This window comes from Paramisgurnus dabryanus, chromosome 3 (genome assembly GCF_030506205.2).
Source record: "Paramisgurnus dabryanus chromosome 3, PD_genome_1.1, whole genome shotgun sequence".
NCBI classification, from domain to species: domain Eukaryota; kingdom Metazoa; phylum Chordata; class Actinopteri; order Cypriniformes; family Cobitidae; genus Paramisgurnus; species Paramisgurnus dabryanus.
The window spans coordinates 6,193,645-6,203,077 of NC_133339.1; the positions used below are offsets into that span (position 1 = coordinate 6,193,645).

The 9,433-nt window shown below is 36.3% G+C and overlaps 1 long non-coding RNA gene across 1 annotated transcript; it reads right to left on the reverse strand.

Annotated features, from left to right (window-relative positions):
• Positions 1-1,878: 1,878 nt before the first annotated feature.
• LOC135734208 (uncharacterized) lies at positions 1,879-4,181 on the reverse strand. Its single transcript, XR_010527203.2, has 4 exons — positions 3,856-4,181; positions 3,602-3,759; positions 3,157-3,233; positions 1,879-3,061 (listed from the first exon to the last, which is right to left on the reverse strand). It is a non-coding gene; the product is annotated as an uncharacterized lncRNA (long non-coding RNA).
• Positions 4,182-9,433: the final 5,252 nt, after the last annotated feature.

A 9,433-nucleotide genomic window follows, 5' to 3' on the forward strand; every position in this document is an offset into this window, starting at 1 on the left:
TAGCGCCACCTGCAAAATTTCAAGAGAACAGCCCCGCCGCTACGAAAATCCTACAGAAACGAAATTTGGTAGGGTCATATATCACCCCAAGACCTACAAAAAAGTCTCTTGGAGTGAAGCTCTAAACCTCACAGGAAGTCAGCCATTTTGAATTTTTGCTGTGATTTCTGTGCAAATTTTGTCATTTCCAGGCTTCGTACTTTAACAAACTCCTCCTAGAGATTTTGTCAGATCGTCATCATATTTGGTCAATCTCATCTAAAGGCCTTTGCGATGTTAAATTGCGGAGCGTTTGACTTTTCATTGGAAGGTGTGTCCGTGGCGGCCTGACAAATTTCAGCGTTTTCGCCATGAAACAGGAAGTTGTTATAACTAAGGCATACAATGTCCAATCTGCCCCACACTTCACATGTTTGATAAGAGTCTTGGCCTGAACACATTTCAATGCCAATATTCAGCTTCAGTCCTAGCGCCACCTAGAGGTAGCAGGAAATGCCTTGTTTTACGCTGTGATTCACTGTTCTCAGAGATTTAATCAAATCATTATCATATCAGGTGAGACTGATCTTAAGCCCTTTGCGATGATAAATTGCGAAGATCTTGACTTTTCGTTGAAGGGCGTGTCCGTGGCGGCCTCGCAAAGAGTGATGTTTCTCCATGAGAAAGCTGTTGTAACTCAGGCATGCAATGTCCGACCTGTCACAGACATCATACGTTTGACAAGGGTCCTGTACCGTGGCCTGGAAAGGCAAAAATAAATTACAATGGTAAATTACTTATTTACAATATTAAAAACAAATTTACAAGTTTTTTAACAAATTTACAAGTTTTTTTTAACAAATTTACAAGTTTTTTTAACACATTTACAATGAGTGAATAAATGTACAAGTTTTCTAAACAAATTTACAATGATTGAACAAATTTACAAGTTTTTTAAACAAATTTACATGTTTTTTAACATATTTACAATGAGTGAACAAATGTACATGTTTTTTAACAAATTTACAATTAGTGAACAAATTTACACGTTTTTTTAAAAATTTACAAGTGTTCAAACAAATTTACAATGAGCGAACAAAATTACAAGTTTTAAAACAAATTTACGTTTATTACGGAAAGGGTAGGTACAATACGCTGACGTCACGCATCTGAGCCTCCGGTGGGAGGAAACCCGGAAGTATCGCCGTGAATCACATGAGAGTTGTGAATGCGATGTTGTGTGTATTAGGCTGTACATAATATTAACGGAAAGAGAGTGATAATATATAACCTTTCATCGCTTCCGAAGTGACTAAAAGGGATATTGGACCTTATTTTCAGGTAAGTGAAATAGTTTTAGTTAGCTAACGCTAGCTTTCCAAGTTGCACACGTTTTGGATGGCAGTTATCAAAATAATTCACTGACTTTCTCATTAGATTACAGACAACACGAGAGGGTGCTTCAAACTTTTGGACTGCATTGTTCGTTCGCTCCCGGGGTTACATAGACTGAAACGGGGAAGCGTGACGAGTTTGTTTACATGGTGCTGTAAACTCCAACCCAGGAGGACACTATCAGAGGAATCACAGGGATAACATGGTGTGATTTTTTTTGTCAAAACCAGAACTGACTTCCGAATCCACCTGGAACGCATTTACTTTGATGGAGATGTGGGCGGAGGCTAAACCCTCCAAATAGTATATTTAGAGAAATGGAAGTCAGTAAAAATTAAGTTGGACTCGTTTTTTAACTACTGGCTGCTTAACACATGCTTATAAACCCAGGAATAGCACACACACTTCTAACAGACATGCAATGCACACATTAGATACGTGTTAAGTAAATAACTGTACAGTTTTAGAACAACTCATTTCTACATTAAAGAAACTTAATTTCACTCATTGTTCAAAATATAGTTTTATTTATAAATGAACTTCAATGTATATTGTCTCAAGTATGAAAAAATATATATGTACATTTTTAGAACCAAACATATTTACATTAAAAGCCAGTGGGTACTAACACACTTTTTTACACAGGGCCATGTAGTTTTGATTTTTTCCCTTGATAATAAAAACCTTCATTTAAAAAATGCATGTTGTGTTCACTTGGGTTTTATTTTTTGACTAATATTTGAATTTGTTTGATGATCTGAAACATTAAAGTGTGACAAATATGCAATAATAACATGGGAAATCTGGATGGGGGCTAACACCTTTTCACACCACTGTATATACATTTGTTCCAATGTATATTTTCTATCTACTGTACAAATTGTAACAATAAAGCAAAGTGAAATGAAAAACGTTTGTTTTTGGGATTAAAGTAATTTTTCACCCAAGATATAGATGGTTTGTTTTTTCACTGGAACAGATTTGGAGAAATTAAGCATTACATTGCTTACAATGGGATCCTCTGCAGTGAATGGGTGCCGTGAGAATGAGAGTATTTAACACAAACTATGATTGTGTTTATGGTGTGCAATATAGCGTGTGTTCATGTTTTGTGTGTAAAAAAAGACAATATTTTTTACATACTCTCTAGCGCTGTTTTTACTTTACTAAAAACGAGCTGATGTCTTCCTTGTTCTATAAAGTCCCTCCTTCAGAAATACCTATCGAGTTCTGATTATGTAGTTTGTTTAGTGTGCTGTGATTCAACAGCAGCTTAGTAGAGCCACTTGAGCTTAGCTGGCGACTGACATATTCCAGTGGGCAGAGGTTAGTAAAAAACTCTTCTTTGGATGTCATTCAATCGAGAAGTAGAGGGCTGTAGTCCAAACTGGCCGTTTGCTATAGGCTTTGAAAGGGAAATTCTATTAAAGAAAATATATCGCTTGGTATAGAATTTTGAGCTTTATAATTTTACAGATATTATTTATGCTCTAACAGCAACATTACACACCAACTAAAGTTTAAAAAATGGGATCAGGATAAACGGGACCTTTAAACCTTACAGCTAAATCTGTGGCAGAGAAACAAGAAAAAATGATCCAAGACACAAATGTTGCGATAATCTTCCATAATAGGAGATGTTTCCAGGTAACCATAGTCTTGCAATGCCCCAGAACCACTGTTAGATCTGTGTATTGAGAAAGAGGAGAAAATTACATGTAAAAAAAGAAAGATCAATGAAGTCATGAGATTTATTTGTTCTAATTTTCATCAATGAATTACATGCTTAATTTTTTTTCTGCTCAGGAAACGAATGGTGGTCCTCCTCTTCTTCCTTTAGTGTTTCAATATCACAGACACTGGAAAGTAACATAATCATGATTTCAGTCTTGGCAGTCTATCTATCTATCTATCTATCTATCTATCTATCTATCTATCTATCTATCTATCTATCTATCTATCTATCTATCTATCTATCTATCTATCTATCTATCTATCTATCTATCTATCTGACATAAATGACAGTTTGCTTAGGCAACATTAGAGTTTTTGTAATATGATAAAACATTACAATACTGTCACACTCAGAGAGGTTTAAATGATTAAATGAAAATATAATTTATAGTATAAATATAGGTAATTTTAACAAATCGTCTCATTAGTCACTACATAAAATCCTAATCTTTTAAAGATTATTCAGATTATATCATCGAACAAGTTAACGCACCCTTGATTCCTCTGAAGTGTCCTCCTGGGTTGAAGTTTACAGCACCATGTAAACAAACTCGTCACACTTCCTCGTTTCAGTCTATGTAACCCCGGGAGCGAACAAACAATGCAGTCCTGATTAAAAAGTTTGAAGCACCCTCTCGTGTTGTCTGTAATCTAATGAGAAAGTCAGTGAATTATTTTGATAACTGCCATCCAAAACGTGTGCAACTTGGAAAGCTAGCGTTAGCTAACTAAAACTATTTCACTTACCTGAAAATAAGGTCCAATATCCCTTTTAGTCACTTCGGAAGCGATGAAAGGTTATATATTATCACTCTCTTTCCGTTAATATTATGTACAGCCTAATACACACAACATCGCATTCACAACTCTCATGTGATTCACGGCGATACTTCCGGGTTTCCTCCCACCGGAGGCTCAGATGCGTGACGTCAGCGTATTGTACCTACCCTTTCCGTAATAAACGTAAATTTGTTTTAAAACTTGTAATTTTGTTCGCTCATTGTAAATTTGTTTGAACACTTGTAAATTTTTAAAAAAACGTGTAAATTTGTTCACTCATTGTAAATTTGTTAAAAAACATGTACATTTGTTCACTCATTGTAAATATGTTAAAAAACATGTAAATTTGTTTAAAAAACTTGTAAATTTGTTCAATCATTGTAAATTTGTTTAGAAAACATGTACATTTATTCACTCATTGTAAATGTGTTAAAAAAACTTGTAAATTTGTTAAAAAAAAACTTGTAAATTTGTTAAAAAAATTATAAATTTGTTTAAAAAGTTGTAAATTTGTTTTTAATCTTGTAAATAAGTAATTTACCATTGTAATTTATTTTTGCACCCCGAGGCCACCGTAGTCCTGGCCTCAACACATCAATGTTACAACAATCAAATACAATCATAGCGCCACCTGCTGCACAAAGGAGGTGTGGCACTTCAAAGTTCCTTTGAATATCCGCCTATATTTACCCACTGCAATTTTAATTATTATTCTTATTCTTCTTCTCCGAAATGGATCGCATTTTTGAGGGGCTAAACATACTCGAAAACTCATGAAAATTTGCACACGCGTCCGAAGTGGCGAAAATTTACATGTAGTATAGGCGTCAGAAGTGGGCGTCTAAAAATGGCTCGATAGCGCCACCTGCAAAATTTCAAGAGAACAGCCCCCCCACTACGAAAAACATACAGATACGAAATTTGGTAGGGTCATATATCACCCCAAGACCTACAAAAAAGTCTCTTGGAGCGAAGCTCTGAACCTCACAGGAAGTCAGCCATTTTTTATTTTTGCTGTGATTTCTGTGCAAATTTTGTCATTTCCAGGCTTCGTACTTTAACGAACTCCTCCTAGAGATTTTGTCAGATCGTCATCATATTTGGTCAATTACATCTAAAGGCCTTTGCGATGTTAAATTGCGGAGCTTTTGACTTTTCGTTGGAAGGTGTGTCCGTGGCGGCCTGGCAAAGTTCAGCGTTTTCGCCGTGAAACAGGAAGTTGTTATAACTAAGGCATACAATGTCCAATCTGCCCCACACTAAACACGTTTGATAAGAGTCTTGGCCTGAACACATTTTAATGCCAATATTCAGCTTCAGTCCTAGGGCCACCTAGAGGTAGCAGGAAATGCCTTGTTTTACGCTGTGATTCACTGTTCTCAGAGATTTAATCAAATCATTATCATATCAGGTGAGACTGATCTTAAGCCCTTTGCGATGATAAATTGCAAAGATCTTGACTTTTCGTTGAAGGGCGTGTCCGTGGCGGCCTCGCAAAAAGTGATGTTTCGCCATTAGAAAGCTGTTGTAACTCAGGCATGCAATGTCCGACCTGTCACAGACATCATACGTTTGACAAGGGTCCTGGCCTCAACACATCAATGTTACAACAATCAATCACAATCATAGCGCCATCTGCTGCACAAAGGAGGTGTGGCACTTCAAAGTTCCTTTGAATATCCGCCTATATTTACCCACTGAAATTTCAATCCCCCTGGTTCATTGCTTTACTAAGGCCATAGAGTGGCGGTGCACATGCGTGCGAGGGCCCTTCCATCACTGCTTGCAGTTTTAATTCTTCTTCTTCTTCTTCTTCTTCTCCGAAATGGATCGCATTTTTGAGGGCCTAAACATACCCGAAAACTCATGAAAATTTGCACACGCGTCCGAAGTGGCGAAAATTTACATGTAGTAAAGGCGTCAGAAGTGGGCGTGTAGAAATGGCTCAATAGCGCCACCTGCAAAATTTCAAGAGAACAGCCCCCCTACTACGAAAAACGTACAGACACGAAATTTGGTAGGGTCATCTATTACTCCAAGACCTACAAAAAAGTCTCTCGGAGCTAATCTCTAAACCCCACAGGAAGTCAGCCATTTTGAATTTTCTCTGTCATTTTTTGACATTTCCAAGCGTCGTACTTTAACGAACTCCTCCTAGAGATTTAATCCGATCATCATCATAATTGGTCAGTATCATCTAAAGGCCTTTGCAATGCTAAATTGCGGAGCTTTTGACTTTTCATTGGAGGGCGTGTCCGTGGCGGCCTGGCAAAGTGTAATGTTTCGCCATGAAACAGGAAGCTGATGTAATTCAGGCATACATTGTCCGATCCGCCCCTGACTTCACACGTTTGATAAGGGTCCAGGCCTGAACACATCAACATGGCATAATTCAGTAACACTCATAGCGCCACCTAGAGGCAGCAGGAAATACCATGTTTGATGCTGTGACTTACTGCTCTTAGGTATTTAACCATATCAACATCATATTTCACCAGTGTAATCTCAAGACCTTGTGTGATGATAAAAAGCAACGACCTTGACTTTTCATTAAAGGGCGTGTCCGTGGCGGCCTGGCAAAGTATCGCTAAATGAATCGCATTTTGACAGGCTAAACAAGCTCAAAAAGTCATAAAACGTTGCACACAAGTCAGAAGTGGCAAAAATTTACATGTGGCATAGGCGCCAGAAGTGGGCGTGCAGAAATGGCTCGATAGCGCCACCTGCAAAATTTCAAGAGAACAGCCCCGCCGCTACGAAAATCCTACAGAAACGAAATTTGGTAGGGTCATATATCACCCCAAGACCTACAAAAAAGTATCTTGGAGCGAAGCTCTAAACCTCACAGGAAGTCAGCCATTTTGAATTTTTGCTGTGATTTCTGTGCAAATTTTGTCATTTCCAGGCTTCGTACTTTAACGAACTCCTCCTAGAGATTTTGTCAGATCGTCATCATATTTGGTCAATCTCATCTAAAGGCCTTTGCGATGTTAAATTGCGGAGCTTTTGACTTTTCGTTGGAAGGTGTGTCCGTGGCGGCCTGACAAAGTTCAGCGTTTTCGCCATGAAACAGGAAGTTGTTATAACTAAGGCATACAATGTCCAATCTGCCCCACACTTCACATGTTTGATAAGAGTCTTGGCCTGAACACATTTTAATGCCAATTTTCAGCTTCAGTCCTAGCGCCACCTAGAGGTAGCAGTAAATGCCTTGTTTTACGCTGTGATTCACTGTTCTCAGAGATTTAATCAAATCATTATCATATCAAGTGAGACTGATCTTAAGCCCTTTGCGATGATAAATTGCGAAGATCTTGACTTTTCGTTGAAGGGTGTGTCCGTGGCGGCCTCGCAAAGAGTGATGTTTCTCCATGAGAAAGCTGTTGTAACTCAGGCATGCAATGTCCGACCTGTCACAGACATCATACGTTTGACAAGGGTCCTGGCCTCAACACATCAATGTTACAACAATCAAATACAATCATAGCGCCACCTGCTGCACAAAGGAGGTGTGGCACTTCAAAGTTACTTTGAATATCCGCCTATATTTACCCACTGAAATTTCAATCCCCCTGGTTCATTGCTTTACTAGGGCCATAGAGTGGCGGTGCACATGCGTGCGAGGGCCCTTCCATCACTGCTTGCAGTTTTAATTGAATTTGTCTTTCTTCAATTTTCAATATTTTTTAAGCATTTTTAATCGTAAACCATGTTTTAAGCATAATAAACATGCCATTATACACCAGTCCCCGTAAACACACACAATATATAAAGTATTGTATGCATCATCACATACACAGGCATAAATCAAACTAGCTTGGGTTAAATAAAAGCACAATAATCAAAAAAAATATTGCATATGTTTTTATATTTATTAAAAATACAGAAAATTCATATTCAGTTTAATTTTTCACACATGCACTACTACTGTGTAAATTGTTGACACTTATTGATGTTTTGCTAATTTGGCCTACAGTAAAAAATGCATCATGAACTTAATTATACAAGTTATTTCAACATTCATTTTTAAACGTTTGACTTGTGATAAGTAGACTTAAAAAGAAAACAACATAAAAACACAGCATGAAAAGAAAAACATGTTGACCTAATTTGTTAAAGAGGAGTACCTAACTTAACTCAAGCTGATTGACCCATCTCTACTATTTGGTTGAGATATGTTATGCCAAAAAAATCCACTAGATGTCAGTGTGTCAATCAACAGCACTTGTCACAACACATCTTCTTAGATGGATGTCTGAGAGAAAGAAATTACTCCTGCCATGTGAACTGTTCTTGTTGAAATTTTGCACGGAAAGCATATTTTTAACATATTACACTATAAGAGCCGTAACTTTAAACAATTATGTTACTTGGTGCCATGAAAAAACTTTCAGAATGTACTGATATAAATTTCTAATCATGCAGCTATGAATATGACACAGCTAGCTATTGTTATTTCTTATTGAATATACTGAGATAATTTCTTAAGTATGTATTTTTTGCCACTTCTGGGTATTTTTTAAAATAAATATAATGAATTCATATAATATAATTCATATAATATAATATAATTAATTGGTTGTAATGTTGGCTTATTCTCTACAGTATTGCTGGTTTACAAATAAATGTTCATTTATCTAAAGAAAGAAAGAAAAGAATCCTGTTGCACTTACACACTTGACAGTGAGTTTCATGAATCATAAAAGCCTAAAATGTCATTCTATTACTATCTTTTGCCTTCTTTTATTTAAGGTTTTGAAAATGTTAGGTTTTTTGTTACTTTTAGTTATTTTTTATGTAAATGTCCATTTTAATCTTGATTTCTCCTAAATGAAAAAAACTGTTATTTTTTAGAATTTACTATAGTATAACTGAAGTAAAATACTGTTGTTTTTTTTATCTTTACCATAGTGAATGTTATAGTATATTACAGTGTTTGCTAAAGATGATCAATTCACTTTAGTTAATATAGAACACTGCAGTAAACATTAACAAATTGTAATATACCTCAACATATTACAATTTACCATAGTAAATACTAAAGTAAACCTTGGTATTTTTAATATGTTATAGTGAACACACTTTTAAGAAACACTTTTGCAATTGTTTATAAAATTTCATAAAATCATAATTTCTCTGCTGCTTGTATTTTGAAATGCCCTATTTCTGATTGATGTCATCCTCATGTGTCTTTATAGTGCTTACTGTACCTGCAAAAAATGATGTGTTAATGTTTTACACATTATGTGTGTCATGCCATTTAAGGCGTTATTTCATGTTAAAATAAATGAAAGGGACAACACAAGTTCAGTGATGGGAGTAATTGTAATTCCACTAGTTTTAGTGGTAAGGAGCATTTATACTGTACCACGAGTCTGTTGAATGCTGTATTGTGATTGGCTGAGAAATGTTCCATGGGTATGCATTAATTTCAGATAACCGCACACCTAACTTGTCAAATGTCTTAAAAATAGACACCAGAGCAATATTTGTGGTAACCGTGGTATAAGAGGAATAATTGACTCCGGTCCTTTGAATTATTTGA